Source organism: Opisthocomus hoazin, chromosome Z, assembly GCF_030867145.1.
Source record: "Opisthocomus hoazin isolate bOpiHoa1 chromosome Z, bOpiHoa1.hap1, whole genome shotgun sequence".
Classification (NCBI taxonomy): Eukaryota; Metazoa; Chordata; class Aves; order Opisthocomiformes; family Opisthocomidae; genus Opisthocomus; species Opisthocomus hoazin.
This window is the reverse complement of record NC_134454.1, coordinates 35,378,575-35,396,561: the sequence shown is the minus strand read 5'-3', so window position 1 is coordinate 35,396,561 and position 17,987 is coordinate 35,378,575. Positions and strand designations below refer to the sequence as shown.

The window sequence follows — 17,987 nt, the reverse complement described above, 5'->3', positions numbered from 1 at the left end:
CAGTTGATGGTGCTAATGTGATCTTAGCTGCAGAAGAAATTGCCTAAAGACTGTGTGTTAAATGTCAGCAACAGAAAATCCAGTGAATTTTAAAGTTGTGGGATAATATAAGAAAAGTAAGGATGGAGGGGGAAGGGTGTGTTGATAGAAGATTTTTATTCCCATTTGATAGGGCAATTGTCACTTTCCTTATCATGTCTCTTTAGATCCCTTTCCCCAAGGAACTTGTGTTGTGAGACACTATGAAAAAATGATGATGGTAATTGGACTATAGTAATGAAAACTATGAGTTAAAAAGAGAGGAAAGAGCAAGGATTCTGGCACAAGAAAAAATCCAGGAGCAGTTCTCCACAAGCAGCAAATAATTTGTTTGAGTGTATAATTAATAGATTTGTCAGAAAGTACTTAGATCATGAAATATTGCAAGTAGACCTCTTTCCAGAAGGATTAAGATGAATGGGTTCTTCAGCAGTATATGAAACCTTATTGCTCAGTGGCTGGAGAAATTGCTGCATCTAGATTTATTTGAGTTTCTGCTTCTTTAGTCTCTTCCTTCTCTTTCTCCTCTGGCTGCAGATGAGAGGAGGGGGGAAAGAAGACAAGAGTGCTTCTAGTTCCAATATTGAATAGTGTCCTTTATCTAAAAGGCATCCAACCACACAAAACTTAATCAAACAGTCAATGGGAGACTACGCACTGCATGGGAATGCAAAATAAGAGGAATGTATTATTATGTACCAAACAATTATGCATCACTGCAGTTCAGAGACAATACCCAACACCGGATATTTTAAAATCAATTAATACCCTTTCGCTGCAGCTCCCATACTGGGGTAAGGGTAGAGCACTGATTTGTGATGCCATTGACCTGTAGACAGGATGAACATCTTATTCTACGTTTAGTACTAAATGCTTTTTCTCTGAGAACATGGAAGGGCATTTGGAAAATGCTTAGGATTCAAGTCAGCAGAGAAATAACAGAAATGTGGTAGTGACCAACGCTGAAGTGGAAATGCACCCTTGACAGCACCAGGAGTGGCAGTTATTCAGCTTCTTAATCTCGGATTCCAGTTTTGACAGAGCAGTAGCAATATGCCAAGGTTATTTGATGTTTCTCTGGCCCAAAATAAGGAGCAAATTAAAACTGTTGATGGCAAGCTAAACATGGTGATTTTGAAAACCTCTGTCAAGAAAAAAAAAAGCAGTTACATTTCTGTCATTGGTTTGGGAATTTTTAACAACATGAGACCCTCCCACTTTCCTAACGAGGGCATTGTCATGCTAGTGAGAAGAAAAGAACTGTACATGTGAGCTTGCTCAGCTTGAACAGATATTCTCAGATTCCTGAGAAAGCTATAGCAGAGATGCATTCTTTTGCCTTACACAGAAACATTAAATTCTTTTTAATCAAATATTTTTGCACATGCTTGCTGAATGATATTTTCTTCTCTCCCTTCTCCCTTCTCCTTTCCCTCACACTTTTAGTTTGGAAAAAATGTTCCAGACCCCTTAGAATCAGAAAAGTTTCACTTTAAATTGAAAGTACATTTTAAGCCTGTTCCTAATGGAGGTCTACACCAAATACTCCTTTCAGAAGGCATACAGGTATTATGAAAATGTCATTTTTTGATCCAATCCATGTTTAAGTTTTTCAGTCAGGGCCAGTCTCTAATCTTTGACTCTTACTTTTGCTTGGCTTAGCTTGTCTCCAGATCTCTTTGAATGGACCCAAAGTTTTTAAACAACATCATCATTTGGTAAACAAGCCTCAGTCAGAAATTAAAAAATCTTTCATCCAAGTGCTGTATTTTTGAGTTCTGTCTGCTCTTCACTGGGTAGAATATCTTAGTTACACATTTAGTTGAGTCCCAAACTTCATTCCTGGGCCTTTCCGGCATCCCTGTGTATCAAATCATGGCTAAAAGTGGAGGAAATGCCGCAGGCAGAAAGCTTAGAACTCAGGACAACAGATTTTAGTTTAGTTTACATTTGTCATAAATCAGGCTTGCACACAATGAGTTCTAGGATCTAATTTAGGTAGGGAGATTAACCAGCATCTAGTCTAATGACAGCTTCGTTAATCAGTTTTTGAGATGTTTGGGAAACTAAAAATTACTCTTTCAATTATATCTAAAGAAGTAAAATCAGTAATCTGGCTTTAGAGTAGTTGGGAGATGTGGATTGCAAGGAGATGAAATAAATTCAGGTTACCTTTGTGATGCTTGGATTCTGATTTGCTCAGATTCAGACACTGTTTAGGACACCATGAAAGTGACCTTCACTGATGTCAGCTGCTCCCAGGGCTCCAGGGAGGAGCAGAGTCTTGACTCTCCTCCTTGATTCATAAGTGATCATTATAAATGTCTTTTGGGATCTTCTGCAGAACAAAGTCTATGAAATCTTGCGCAGTAAATATTGCTTTGAACCAGGTAATTAGGGTTTGAAGTAGAGCGTATCTGGATCAGCCAGAGAACTGCAGGAGGCTGGGACTTTGGGACCTTACTACAGTTTGCCACCACATTTCACTGAGAACTGGGATGGAAAATTGTTATATTCATGTATATTATTCCTGAAGTTAAATATTACAAATGCCTGTCTGAAGGTGACAAAACCTGTCATACTGTAATCTTTGATGAAAATGAGGTATTATGATGTTTCAAACGAAATTCTGAATGAAGTGAAATTTGACTGAATTAAAATAAAATCTTCCTTTTAATTTTCAGAAACTAAAATGAAACAGATTAACCTACATTCCTCCTGGGGCATAATTATCCATAAAAGTATTTAGTTTAGGAACAAAAGAGGAAAATAGAGCAGGTATGTCAGTGTCACGGATCCAGAGCTATGCATCTCTCTCAACATCATGTACCTTTGAGAGAAGATAATCCCTGTTGTCTTTTCTCCTGTGGAGGTCTGGTATGCAGGAGAGACCAGAGAATTAAACATCAGTTTGGAACATCCAATGAGATCGCTTGCAAGTTCAATTTTTATTGAATTTATTTAACAAAACCTAAGCAAAATACCACAACTAGACAAAAAAAATCCATAAATATACATGTTTTGTTTTGTTTTTCCTGACAGAGTTAAAAATCTGGGACAAAAATCTTTTGTATTTTTTTCTTTCTGAAAAGGCATTTCGGGGGAAAACTCCTGGTCTTCAGTTTTGTTGCACCACTTCCCCACAGCCAAATCTCTGCCTGTGTTGGGGGATATTGCCAAGCTCTGGTGTCTCAGAAAAGAAGAAGAATTATGGGATTTATTCTTTGGAGAGGAACAGACTAGTAATGAAAAACTGGAGTATCTGGTTATTGGGGTGTTAACTGTAAACAGAACAATCTGGTTACTGGAAACGGAGCTTCTGGTTAGCGGAGTGTATACTGCAGTATGAGTTGTGATAATGACCATGTAGTTTGAAAAAGAACTGGAATGGCTCAGTTTGACAGAGACAAAAAGGAAATACTCAGTTATGGCTGGCTCTGAATTTTCTATCTTCTGTAAAATATGCAGAGTCTAGATTTCTAAAGACCCTAAATACCCTCAAGAATCTTATTTAACTTCAGTGTACACTCAAGTTTTCAAATGTGAATTGAAATGGTAAATACTGGGCACAAAGTTTTGAAAGCAACTTCAAATTTCTAGGCTGAGAGTCATGCTTTTACCTATCTATGTGTATATACACCAACACAGAGATCTGACTTGTTCTTCTGGTTTTCATCTGTGACTAAGAAAATTAAGCATTTTTCATTATAGCTGTCACATAAGTATTCGCTGGGTTATGTACATGTGTGAACACTCGATTGATGTATAGACATCAAATAATTGTGCTTATAAACCAGGAATATTCTAACTTGCACATAACTATGACTTTATTTTTACATTTATTATTGGAGCAATATTTCTATGATATCATGAATATTGTATTAACCTGTCCATATTTCTGCTCGTTCTACAAGGATATATAGTGGGATATATTTTGGGCAACTACTTTTAATAAAAGCACTTGCTTTATGTCTATAAAAGCAGACAAACCAAGCATGATACTGGCTTGGAAATCTCCACAGATATTACAAATCTTGGAAAAAAATCAATGAATGACTAACCGTACATTAAATCCCTGCAGAGAACATGAGGGGTTTTTTTTGTGTGTCTGAAAATAGCAAAAAATTACAGTGTTATAGGTAATTTAGATGCAAATTATTTTTCAAACAAGTCCTTATTGCTTCTTCACAAGCTAGGTGTGCAATTCATATATGCACACGTATATAGACCTTCTACTGTTCATAAGTCTATGTTTCCATCAGTATGTTGGATCCATTATATTAGCCAGAATGAAGATCCTGACAAATCCTTTCCTAATCAGAGTCAATCAATTTAAGAAGTGAATCTCACTTGTTATAAATCCCACTATATATCCTTGTAGAACGAGCAGAAATATGGACAGGTTAATACAATATTCATGATATCATAGAAATATTGCTCCAATAATAAATGTAAAAAAATTTAAAAAAAATTTCTTTAGCAGCAAATTGAAAAAAGCCTGTTTGTAAGTGCCACCTGCAACCGTGGCTTAAAGGAGAGTCCACTGAAGTCAGCAGGCTTGTGGCATGTCCTTTCCTACAATTTTTTGTAAAGCTGCAAAGGGAAAAATCATTGAGATCTCATTTTACTTATGCGGTAAATTTCAGTATTTTTGCAGATAAGAATGAGTCTGGAAATGGTGCTTTATTGTGCAGTGGGTAATTTGTACCACTGTGCCATGAAGATATATGCAATGAGGATCCTGCTTTACCAGCTCAGTGTTGCTCAAGTGTTCTGTGAAAGCCAAGGCAAACCACGCCTACAAATAGCCACTGGGACATGAACTCTGTGAATCAGAAACCTCAGAATAGCCATACTGATAGAAAAATAACATAAATTCAAGTTTTAATAAAACTATTACTCTATTTCTAGTCTTTGAGAAACTTCTGCACAGAAATATCAGTATTTCTCATGGAACTCAGCATACTGAATTCCTATTTGCATTATGTTAGTATTTAGAATTCTAATTTATATTCAATGCACCGTGAATAAGCTCTCTAGATACCTTTAAAAATCAGGCCTGTGTGTTTTGACTCTATTTTTAGTGTTCTGGGCAAACTGCTATGGTTCTACTCTTTTGGTGTCAGAACAGCCAGCATGTAAGCATCCCTTTGTTCTTCTAAAATCTTTGTAACCACTTTTTTCTTTTTTCACATCAAAAAACCCTTCAAAATCCCTACTGTCCAGATTTTAATTTTTGATTACATAGTAGGAACTAGAAATTTCAGAAGCAGCTGAAAGACATATCTAGAGTGGTATCAGTATCCAGCTCTGCTGCCTAAATGACTCTATGGCAGTTCTACTGGAAATGGGATTATCATGAAAGAACTCTGTACAATTTGTTTTTATGGTCCACCTTGCTTTATAGAAAATAAATCACAGAATCACAGAATAGTAGGGGTTGGAAGGGACCTCTGTGGGTCATCTAGTCCAACCCTCCTGCTGAAGCAGGGTCACCTACAGCAGGCTGCACAGGAACTTGTCCAGGCGGGTCTTGAATATCTCCAGAGAAGGAGACTCCACAGCCTCCCTGGGCAGCCTGTTCCAGTGCTCCGTCACCCTCAGAGGGAAGAAGTTCTTCCTCATGTTCAGACGGAACTTCCTGTGCCTCAGTTTGTGCCCATTGCCCCTTGTCCTGTCACTGGGCACCACTGAAAAGAGTCTGGCCCCATCCTCCTGACACCCACCCTGAAGATATTTATAGGCATTTATTAGGTCCCCTCGCAGCCTTCTCTTCTTCAGGCTGAACAAGCCCCGCTCCCTCAGCCTCTCCTCGTAGGGGAGATGTTCCAGTCCCCTCATCATCCTTGTAGCCCTCCGCTGGACTCTCTCCAGTAGCTCTTCATCTTTCTTGAACTGGGGAGCCCAGAATTGGACACAGTACTCCAGATGGGGCCTCACCAGGGCAGTGTAGAGGGGAAGGAGAACCTCCCTCGTCCTGCTGGCCAGAGTCTTCTTGATGCACCCCAGGATCCCATTGGCTTTCTTGGCAGCCAGGGCACGCTGCTGGCTCATGGTTAACCTGTCGTCCACTAGGACACCCAGGTCCCTCTCCGCAGAGCTGCTCTCCAGCAGGTCCGTCCCAAGCCTGTACTGGTGCATGAGGTTGTTCCTCCCCAGGTGCAGGACCCTGCACTTGCCTTTGTTGAACCTCATCAGGTTCCTCTCTGCCCAGCTTTCCAGCCTGTCCAGGTCACGCTGAATGGCAGCACAGCCTTCCGGTGTGTCTACCACATCTCCCAGTTTGGTGTCATCAGCAAACTTGCTGAGGGTACATTCTAACTCTTCATCCAGGTCGTTGATGAAGAAGTTAAACAAGACTGGGCCCAGTACTGACCCCTGGGGGACACCACTAGTTACAGGCCTCCAACTAGACTCAGAGCCGCTGATGACAACCCTCTGAGTTCTGCCATTCAGCCAGTTCTCTATCCACTTCGCCGACTACTCATCCAGTCCACACTTCCTCAGCTTCCCTAGGAGGATATCATGGGAGACTATGTCGAAAGCCTTGCTGAAGTCCAGGTAGACAACATCCACGGCTCTCCCTTCATCTACCCAGCCAGTCATGTCATCGTAGAAAGCTATTAGATTGGTCAGGCATGATTTCCCCTTGGTGAATCCATGCTGACTACTCCTGATAACCTTCTTTTCTTCCACTTGCTTGATGATGACCTCCAGGATAAGCTGCTCCATCACCTTTCCCTGGATGGAGGTAAGGCTGACCGGCCTGTAGTTCCCTGGGTCCTCCTTCTTGCCCTTTTTGAAGATTGGCGTGACATTGGCCTTTCTCCAGTCCTCGGGCACCTCTCCTGTCCTCCAGGACCTCTCAAAGATGATGGAGAGTGGCTCAGCAATGACATCCGCCAGCTCTCTCAGCACTTGTGGGTGCATTCCATCGGGGCCCATGGATTTGTGGACATCCAGATCGCTTAAGCGATCCCTCACACAGTCCTCCTCGACCAAGGGAAAGTCGTCCTCTTTGTAGGCTTCTTCTCTTACCTCCGGGGCCTGGGATTCCTGAGGGCCAGTCTTAGCACTGAAGACTGAAGCAAAGAAGGCATTCAGTAGCTCTGTTCATAGTTTATTAATCTTTTGAAGTCACTAAGAAGATGAACTGGCACCAGAGGCAGGGTTAAAGAAATAAGATCAAAAATTAAGACAAAAGTTATTTTGAACCTTTAAATGGGTTTGCTATGACCACATCTACTTCTTGCATAATAATCTAGGAATAGCTCATCTTTGTATAGATAGATGATCAACACAGATGTCCATTCCTCCTACTCAAGCTGCACAGGGAAATGTACTAATTATGTAAGACTAGACTATCCACAAGACTCATGGAATAAAAATTACTCAATGAGCCATGTAAAATCTATTGACACAGTTCTTAAATTCTGCAAGCCCTTCCCTGCCTTCCTCAGAGCTAAAGCTGTACTGGGGTAGATTTTATTTTACGTTGCCTGCACATCTGATCTGTTGACTGAGCTTGCATATACATACATATCAGGTAGAAATATTCAGGACATAGCGATGCTTAGGTTGTAATGATATAGGTCAGAAATGCTTAGGTTGTATTGACATTGTTTAATTTTAGGCCTGAGTACCCTGCATAAACACTGCATGCCTTACTAATGACAATGCCCTTGAAGAGTAGCTAACAGAGTGATAAAAGCAGAACTTCCAGCCCAGAAGGTGCCAAAAGCTGGATGACTGATGAAGAAGCATGAAGTCAACAAAGATGAAAGGTAACTAGGGAAAAGGTAAAGGCGGCAGGGGGAGATCGCAACCACTGACTCAATTCAGAACCAGAAAGACTGCAGCCCCCAGCTTGCAAGCATGCAGTAGTTAAGTAAGCAGGGTGTATACCTCTGAGATAAACGGGTAAAGGGATGAACCAATCAAATGCAATGAATAATTGATTTGTTTTTGTAAGAGTGTATAGTCGTTGTGACTCTGCTAAGTGGGGTGTTAGCTTTGTGGAATGATCACCTAGCACCCATGTCTGTGCAAATATGCAGTAAAGACAATACCTCTGCTCTGTGTGTACATTGGCATACTGCACAGGGGGTAAACAATCCCACTTTTGGGACAACATACGGACCTGAAGTAACCAGGAAGAGATATGATATGATATGTCTGGGGCACTTGCATGCTGGTGACAGAACAGATTCATGTCCATTATGTGACTGCAAGAATTACTTGCTTTTGAGAGCATGGGGGTACCTCCACAACAATTACTTTACCTAGATTAGCAGAAGTCGTTTTCCATTTTTTCTCCTATGTGAGGATTTCTCCACGTCAACTGCTGAATTTTCAGAGGTATTGACTCCTGTTTTTCCCAGAGACCTCAGCTGGATTCTGGATGCCCAGCAGCTCTGTAGAGCAGACCTTGTTTTTCTACGCATATTATTGAAATTCCCATGAAGTCCAGAGGATCTGAGAGGGAGCTGCAGTCGGCCTTCGATTAGCTTGCCTGTCCACGGCAAAACTTTTGCTGCTGTGCTCTTTTGTTCCTGCAAACCAATTCCTGAAAACAACTCTTAATTTTGGCAGGATTGCTGTTTGAAGTGAGGAATGTTCAGGCATGGGAATCCTCTCAGGACCAAATCCTCTGTCATCATTGAATAAGTAGCTTTGTATTCTGCTCTATGGACTACAGCAGGTCAGCATCAGCGAAGAAATCTCCCACAAGGGTACGTTCCCTTCATTCCTTCAAATAATTTTGACTGAATTGTACTCTCAAATAACAGTGACTCTTTACAATTCAAATGTAATTTCTGTTAATATGGCTGCCCAGCAGTTCAAGAGGAAAATACACTGAAAAGCACATCAAGGAGGGTTTAACAACTGTATTTTCTAAAGGTTATAGAAAAAGCAGGTGAGTAGGGTATTCTGCATGTCTCCCATTTCTCTTGTCCCTGCTGACAGCAGTAACTTAGGTAGCTGTGTAGAGCTTCTATTGCTCACTGCAGAATTAAAGATTTTGAAGAAATTTGGTTGACTTCATAGCTTGTTGAGAAACATGAAGCTTGCTTCTCTGCTCTGTTAAAAAAGTTTAGAGCAATTATTTGAGATATCTTAATTAACTAACTGCTCTATAGCTCTTCAATCTCTTTAAAAACACACAAACACTTGCACAAAGTGATCCATATATCTCTAGCACCCGCAGAAGGAACCTGAGGAAAATTGGGATCCTCTCTGAAGGCTTTTTTAATTGAGTTTGTTGCACTTATGTGGGCTCAATCTGTCTAGATGCATAGGCTAACAGTGGCCTAGCTTCTAGGTACATGATTCCCAGAGTAGAAAAGGCAGCCCTGAATCATTAACTTTATTTTCCTGTTGCAGTGCAACTAAAGTTATGGGCCTCAAAATGTGCTTTGTGACTACCAAACCAGTTTTGTGCTGGACTTCATGCTTCAGGAAAGGGATAACTAAGTCACCTTAGAAGAAATGTCAGTAGAAGTGAGCTACATGTGAAATTCCACCCCTTTCCAATTCTTCAGATTCACCAACAGCCTTCAATTAAGTACCTATGTGAAGTGAGGATTTGCAGTTTAGAGTTGTCTCACCCATAATTCTCTGCCTTTTTCTCAATGACGAACAATTTGTTGGAAGGACTTAGTCTTCAAAATTCAAATATCTTAAATTGGTCACTCTGAGCATATTACCTACGTGAGAACCTTTGAGAAAGGTTTTCCATCTGGAAAGAGGGTAGGCTGTTCAGTCTAGTAGGCATCCTATAATAGATAAGGAAAAAACTCATCTGACTGGCTTAGTCGGCAATGAACTTAGCTCATAATTCACTCAAAGAGGAAGAAAAAAGATCAGGAATGGCTTCTGAGTGCTATTAGCTTGTTTGGAGAAATATATCACTGGTTTAAATATGTCTTTTTATTTTATCAGTCTAAAAAGGGAATTTCTCCTTCTCTCTTCCCCAAAAGAAATGGTCAGAAAGGAGATTTCCCACCCTTCAAGACAACTTTGAATATATTTTCTATTTATTTGAAGTATTAATTTACTGTATTAATTTGGGGGTTGGACTAGATGACCCTTAAAGGTACCTTCCAACAGCAACCATTCTATGATTCTATGATTTGGGAACTTGATTTATTTTAGGTCATGTAGAAATGAGTTGAACTAATGCCAGTGCTATAAAACAGGTTTAATTTTATCTCTGTCAGTCTAGATTTTCCTTCCCTTAAGGAATTTCTTCTTACAAGATTGATTCATGTTTCCCAGGCTTTAGGAACAGTAGGGAGGGAAAAATACTTGGGAGTTTCATAGCTCACTGGTTTTTATATATTTTGCCTTATTTTCACAGCTTAGGTGTGACCCAAAGTGTTTTATACTTTTCCTGTGTTTAGATGAGTGCCTGTCTACCTATTGTCAAATTCTCATCACTAAAGATTGTAATTGATGAGACAGGGAAGTTTGAAAGAACTTCTATGTGTGTTTAAACAAGCTAAGACACTAATAGAAAAGATTATGAGACAGTAAGTTACTGGTGGAAAGTAGAAAACCAAGGCCATAAATCTTTAGGTCGGAGGGATTCTCTACTCCTCTGGATAGTCTTGTTTTCTCTTTTTAAACCTGGTATGGCTTGTCTTCTAAGAAGTTATAGCGGTTAAATAGCAATCAGTAAGGGCAATACTTTAACAGAATGGTAGCACTGAAGAAGACTTCTGCTAAAACTGCTGCCTTTCTGGAAGTATTGAAGTTATCATCTTTCACACAGAACACAGAACAGGAGGAGCTTTCTTTTTTAAGCTCTGTGCTGAAAACATGCTTACTGAATGCCAAATTGCAAGGAATTCACCCTAGTGCAGAAAGCTGGAAGGCAACATTCATCATGCCAGAAGTTTCATTTGAATTGTCCTATGTTCTTCCAGAGCAATTGAATTTATGGAAATCTGATGCCCTCAGAGATGGAAGGATAACACCTCCCTTGCTCCATCTTTAACTTGGAAATATTGTGTTCTGGATGTTATAATTTTAATGAACCTCTTCATTAATAATAAATAATGGGCAAAATTCCCACAGAATAATCTGTATCCTAAACTCGCACTCAGATGAATCTATTCTGACTGCCAAATTGGCCTGATGAGAGAAATGAGATTCATCTGTGCCAAAGTTTCCACTTTAATAATCACAAATCTTCAGGTTGTCTTGTTACATCCAAAGTAGCACATCACCCATAGATTTACCTCAAATTCGGCTTGAAAAAGAGAAGTGTAAATCATTACAGAAGCATTTTTGTTTTATTTTGTTTTGTTTGTGAGTTTATTTTTCCCAAAAAATCATAGCAATCCCTGCTTGACTAACATGATTTCTTTGTTTTCCTGTGTGTCTTAGCTGTTGGCCTCTAGGATAGAGTATTCCATCTCTGGAGTCCTAAGGCCACACAGAAAAATGGAGCCTCTAACAGTCACATTTTCTATCTCATTCTTCCTTAAATATGTCTCAGCTCCCAGGATGGGCAGTTCAAAATTTCCTTCAATTCTGGTCCTGGCACTGCAATGGGGTCAAAGAGATTGTCTTCTTCTTCGTGGCCATCAGCGCTGAAACTAGAGCCCAATCTGAAGTTTAATCCATACTACTCAGTTCCTGAAACTTCTAAGCCCAGAGATTTTTAGCTGAATTAGAATTTGTCATCCTTCCTTCTGCTGGGTCCAACACTGTAAGCTTTACTGAATTCAAAGTACAGAGTTAGGCAATGAAATTCAGAATTCCAGAGTTTAACTGCAAGATATCTTGTCAAAATTTGTTCAAACAAATTACAAGTTACATGTGACAAATGTGAATATGTCCATTTAATACATCCAGGTAAGGAAATTAAAGTGTTGAGAAATTAAGAACAACTTTGACTGTAACAGCTAACACCTTGCCACATTTTCATTTCAGGATAACTTCATGTCTTCATGGTGAATACTTTAGGGTGGCCACTTTGTGACAGTGAGCAACTGCAGGTGTAGATGGAGTGTGGGTGCCTAATTTCCAAAACGTATTCTAAGGTAAGCTAGAAATAACAGAGTACATCCATTGTAGTGTGACTGGAAGACCATTTTCTGTGCGAGCTGGCATGGCATGTTCAGAGAACCATTGTCTGACTGGAGAACAAAATTCATTCATAGAGTTATTGGAGAGTAGGAAAACATATATGTGTGTATCAGTTAAATCTGAATTTCTTGTCAAGTTTTACGGTGTCATTTGTTTTTTCTTTCATGTTCCATGAATAAACAGTCAGATTTCTATTAATTCAGAGATTTGAGCATGAGCTCTTAGTCATATTTTGTCTACCAAATAGCTCACCTTTTCCCTGTCTTTCTGCAACACTATCTTTCTAGTCAATGCAATCGGAACAAGATTTACTTTTTTGAAAGGATGTTATTTGTAAGGCATAGCACAGAAGACAAATTTTGATCCAGAAAACTCATTCAAGTCAGAATTGAGCTTAATCCTTTAATATTTTTGGTCTAATACTTATTCCTACTTGGAATGAAGTTGGATGTCAGAAATGAAACATTGCTTTGAAGATGTGGTAATGGATTACTGATAGTTGGTTTGCTGTGCTTGCCCTGTTCCCCAAGCACTGGAATTTAAAGTGGTTTTATTTCTTCCTTGCTCTAGCATTTTTCAAAATCAGAAAAACTATGTAATAGATTGTCCTTCTGCTAGCTCTTCAGTTATGGCTGCTTTGCTGGCTGCTGCAAAGAGTCATCAGGGTTTAAATCCATGAAAGATTCAGGTGAAGCTTCTTAACTTTTATTAGCTTTCTTGACCACTCTTTACCAAGGGAATATGTGTTTAAAGAAAGTATAAGGTTTTTGGTTTTTCTGTTCTTCTCTGTACCTGTCTGAAACTGTTTAACCTCCGCTAAAGTAAAAGGAAGTCAGCTCATCTAAACCATCGGAGGAGCTGACATGAACACCAGTAATTGGTTATTCTTAGCATACCTCTCAAGTATGAAATTGTGTGAGGTGAAAGAAGGGGAATGAAATTCTTTTTATTTCTTATATGCTGGATTGATGCAGCAAGGCAAAAAGTGGGAGCTATCCTTCTGTGACAGGTCAGAGGAGTATTATATACCCTACACAGAATAGTTGTAAAAATATTAAAATTATTTGGCCATCTTGTAAAAACGTGGAATGTTTCCTGTTCTGCATTTACTAAATAATGTGCATTTACACTATGTAAGTGTAAAGTACTGTAAGCCAAGAAGCTGGGTTATAGCTATCTCCATGCTGTATTCCTGAAATTTGTGCACTTTCCCTTATTCCTGGCTCTTGCTCTGCTGTATAAATTGGGTCTCTCCTCTCATTGTGCACTTTCTCTTATTGAACATAGCATTATAAAGGTGCTTCTTCATGTGTAAATTACTACACAGGAGTACAACTCCTCTCCTGGTGTTACACCGCTGATGTCAGTGAAACTTCTGATGATTCTTGCCAGTGGAAGCAAGAGGACAGTCAAGGTCACTAGTCACTAGTGACTATGTTTTACTTGCTGAAGAGAATGTGGTTTTTAAATAGGATATACTAGGTGTTGTGAGTGTCTGGCTTTAGGGTAAGAGCAGGAACCTTTCATAGAAATGAAGCATTAAGAAGAAAAATGAAGAAACTTGAAGGTTGACTTTGATACATCCTTTCCTGGTGACACAGGCAATAAATTTGTGTGTATACATGCACGCAAATGGAATGAAGTATCTACTAAACTAGTAAAGCTGTATTATCTTATCTGATAGTATCTTCATACTATCTTTACTGGGAAATAAAAGCTTGACTTTGGTACTAGATGGGTGTTCAGCAGTGGGGTGTGTTGGAGGTTTGCCTTTCATCATTATATAGTGGCCAATGGAGCACAAGTACTACTCTTCTGCTTAGGAGTGTTTGACATTTATTTATCCTGAGATGTGTATTACTTGGACGTGATTCTCAAAAAGATTCTCAAGTTTCTCATAAAACTCAGAACAGACAACAGAGGCACTGACGTGTTTACCTAGTGCATCAGCCGTCTTTTCCAGTAATGTGACTATGGTGCAAATATGAAATTTTCTTTAGGAAACTCATTCTTTTTTCTTTGTCCCACACTTTGTTATAATAGCATCCTAGGACAACTCAGGCTGTCGAGGACCTCAGGATGTCTCCATTCCAACCCTCTGTAAGAGCAGGTTCAGCTGAGGGGTGAGACCAGGTTACCCAGGGCTTTATCCCATAGGGGCTTGAAACTGTTGAAGGATGGGGATGGGGGTCCCCTGATAAACCTGCTTGTTTGTCTGAGTATGGGGATGGCTCACTCTTGTCTTTGGAGGACTTTGCCTTTAAAGCCCTGCCAGCTCCCGTGAGCTCTGTGGCCCTTCAGAGCTTCCTCCCCTGTGATCCCACCTACCTACTCCCTAAGTAAGCCAAAATCTTTCCTGAAAACCTGGATCTTTGCTCTGCTACTTGCTTTTCTATAGATTTCCTTACACAGTAATTCAATTTAGCTTCTGTCCGTTCAGGACTTTGATAATGTCCTTCTGCTTCTGGAAAATATTAATTGCATGTTTGTGTTAAGCAAACATACATGCATATAGAAAGTCCTGCTTTCCCTCCCAGTGTCAAGATCTTAGACTTCCTGGGTAACTGCCAAGAGCAGCTAAGGTGGACCAGAGCCCCACATGGTCAAATGGTTATCTGACATCTTCCTTGTGGATAGTAGGACCAAGCAAATAGCTCTCACATGTTTTTTTTTTAATTCATAAAAGTTTCAGTTGTAATCTTGAGCAATCTCTTTCTCAAGGCTTACTTTCATGAGCAGAGTCCTCTTCCCAGTGTTTGAAAGTGGTCTATCTTGTCACTGGCACTGCTGTCCTCCGTTTCTCAGGCAGCAGCTCACTGTAACAAGAGGATAGTACCCAGTTTGCATATTCTACTTGTAGGGAAAAAAAACTACATAACAATTTGCATGAATATAGGATAAACAAAAAAAAGTTCTTAAATAATATATACAGAGACTAAAGCCCCTGCTTATTGGGAATTTGTCATTTAGGTAAGTAATGCATGTTTTATAAGGTTCAATGAATGTTGGGTTTTTTTCTGAGAAGACCATGGGAACCAAATACAAAATACTACCTTTGAGTGACATTCAGGAAATGGCACAAACTGAAAATACCTAAAAGTTTATTGGTTCTTTTTGCATGCAAACTGACATTGTCCCTAACTTGCTTCACTGAAAATGTGAATTATTCTGAAATGTTACATTAAAGATAGGATGGCACTATAGACAATGGAGTTTGTCAGTTTTGTAAACTTAATGAAATGTCAGCAAAGATTTTTGTACTTGACTTCTGTAGATTAACAAAAAACCCACAAACCATTTAATAGTGTAGAAACAGTCAGTAGTATTTACTAGAACAGTGAAACTCCTCCTTAAGTGAAAACTGGTCCACCTGGTTAATTTGGTTATTCTGATATTCGAGAATAATAGTGTTAACAACAGTCAGTGAAGTTCTGGTTTTCTGTGGAAATTTGACCAAATCTCATATTTTCTTTGCCTAGGACTCCATTTGTAAAGCTGGAATGACTGCAGCTTTATGGGCAGAATTGAACATTAGTAGGGAAGAGGGAAGATGTGCCCACGATCTGACCCATTCTTTGGGGTGGCTTGGTCCCAAAGCTGTTGTTGGTGACGCTGAATTAGCTACAGCAATTCATAATCAACTGTGGTAGGTGAAAACTTCTCTTCTTTTTCTCCTTGTCCATTTAAGAGAATCTGGAAGCAGGTGATTGATGCATTTCTGGAGTAATTTGAGGGCTATATATAACTTGCTGTTGATACAAAGGGCTATAAGTGAACATATGTACAGCACTATTGCTAAGGATTGTGTCAACACACCTCTGAGATTAAGGGCTATGGCCAGCTGTGCAATCATATGGGTTGTTAATTGGGGTGAGGCCTCATTGCCTGAGTTATCCGCTGAAGTGGAAGAACATGTGTTTTTTATAAGTGTCTCAGCAGCAGGCTGCAATACAGGAAAATTTGTTAATCCTGGTCCACTAACATTAGAGGAAACTACATGGGAATCTACAAGGTGTGGGGCATAAATGGGTATAACGTTACAAAAACAGCACCTCTAAAGCCACAAAATCAAGATAGAAGTAGCCATCACAGTTAAAGAGATAAGCCATCAGCTAGATATGGAAGATAGTAGGTAATCCCATTCTAAAGAATATTCTAGTGTAATAGGGAAACTGAGGCAGAAGACTGGAGCAGCATTTTGCATTCTGTTTTGTCTCATGAAGTCGCAAGACTTGAGTGCAAACTTTGATATTTGTTACTTCTGTTGTCTACTGAAGAAACATGGCAGTGAACTGCAAACATCTACCGAAAGACGTGGGTTCAGTTAGGAGGTATTTTTAAGTTGTCTTGTCTTTTGCAGGACTAGTGCATGCAGGCTCTGTTTTCATGTGGGTAATGGACAGAAAGCCTAGGAAACAGGCTTGTTAGAACAAGGAGGAACAGTGCTGCAGCTTAGTGAGACCCAAGAGGCTCAGACAATGTGAGCTGAAGAGGGAGGAGCTGCCTTGCATATTCTGCAGTGGAAAACTGGACAGGACATTTCTCTCTGCTCCCAGCCCAAGAGCTACCTTCCCTGTGAAGTCCTACAGACAAAGTAACTAAGAAATGTCATTAAAGTAAGAGATGACCTGTTGCTGTTCCAAATACAGATGACTACTTTGGGTCTCCCAGACCAGATAGCATCCGTCTTTTCTTTTTTCCTAGTGCTTTATCTCATAATAGCACAGTTTTAAAGTGTATCCTTTCCAGCTAAATATTAGTATTTCATAGTTCTGTCTGAATTTTTCTCAAGTTCCTAGAAAACTGCCACAGGTTATGTTCCTACCGTATCAAACCTGGTGGTTCTTCTTCCTTTCAAAACATCTTCCATTTGAAATTGCTTAACATCTCAACTCCGGATATCAAAGTTTTGGTGGGAAAGACGCTTCTTTCAAGGGTACTGATTTTTGCTGCCCAACTAAAAATATCAAGTTGGACTATTACAGAATGTAAGTTTCTGTAGCTTTCTTCTAGTATGTATTAATCTTGCACATGGGATACACCTCTGAGGACTGCTAACCAGCACAATGAGGCCAGTTGAGTCCTTCTGTAGACAAAATACAGTAATGGGAATAATTATGAGAAGAAGGTAACTGGTTTGAAAGCCTCCAAAAGAATCTGTTTCTCTTTCCTACCTTTTGTAAAGATTGTTTTGTATGCATTGTTTTTAGACATTTTAACAGTCATGCAATCTAGCTGGTAGTTGTTTGATGAATCCTGTGCAGTGGCTTGTTCAGGTTGCTAGTTTTCTTTCAGTCATTCTTTTTTTCTTTTTTTATTTACTACAAATTGTTGTGAATTGTGTGAATGGTAGAGGAGATACTGTGTGATTCCTCTTTACTACATACATTGCTTCCTACTTATAATTCTTTAATTCTTTTTGTTTTGCTTTTTGTGACATACTGTTATGATTGTAAATAAACTCTTATTCTGTAGAAGTATCTGAACATCTTGTGGTTGTTGGCAGGCTGCTCAGAGCAACCTTACGAGAAATTAAAGGGTTGTGTATTCATATCCCAGACGGGGGAGGTGAGGGCTGAGCATGATAAATAGTTCATATAAGACTCCTGGATCAGCTGGTGAAGACAGAAAGCTGTCTCTCATATACCTCTATGTATTAGCTATGAGTAATAAATCACCAAGAAAGAGATTAACTATGATATTCATTATTTTATTCAACTGATTCAGAATATAATATTTAGATTTTGTTAGCAACCTTAACATGTACAGCATCAGTGTTGGAATGTTCCCTTTGGTTTGAATTACTAAAAATTAGAAACCCGTTTGTACTTTGTGCTAGTAAGTATTGTAGT

The 17,987-nt window shown here is 39.4% G+C and overlaps 1 long non-coding RNA gene across 1 annotated transcript; it reads left to right on the top strand.

Annotated features, from left to right (window-relative positions):
- The first annotated feature begins 12,038 nt into the window (after positions 1–12,038).
- LOC142358951 (uncharacterized) lies at positions 12,039–17,476 on the top strand. Its single transcript, XR_012761975.1, has 3 exons — positions 12,039–12,089; positions 15,615–15,781; positions 16,496–17,476. It is a non-coding gene; the product is annotated as an uncharacterized LOC142358951 (long non-coding RNA).
- Positions 17,477–17,987: the final 511 nt, after the last annotated feature.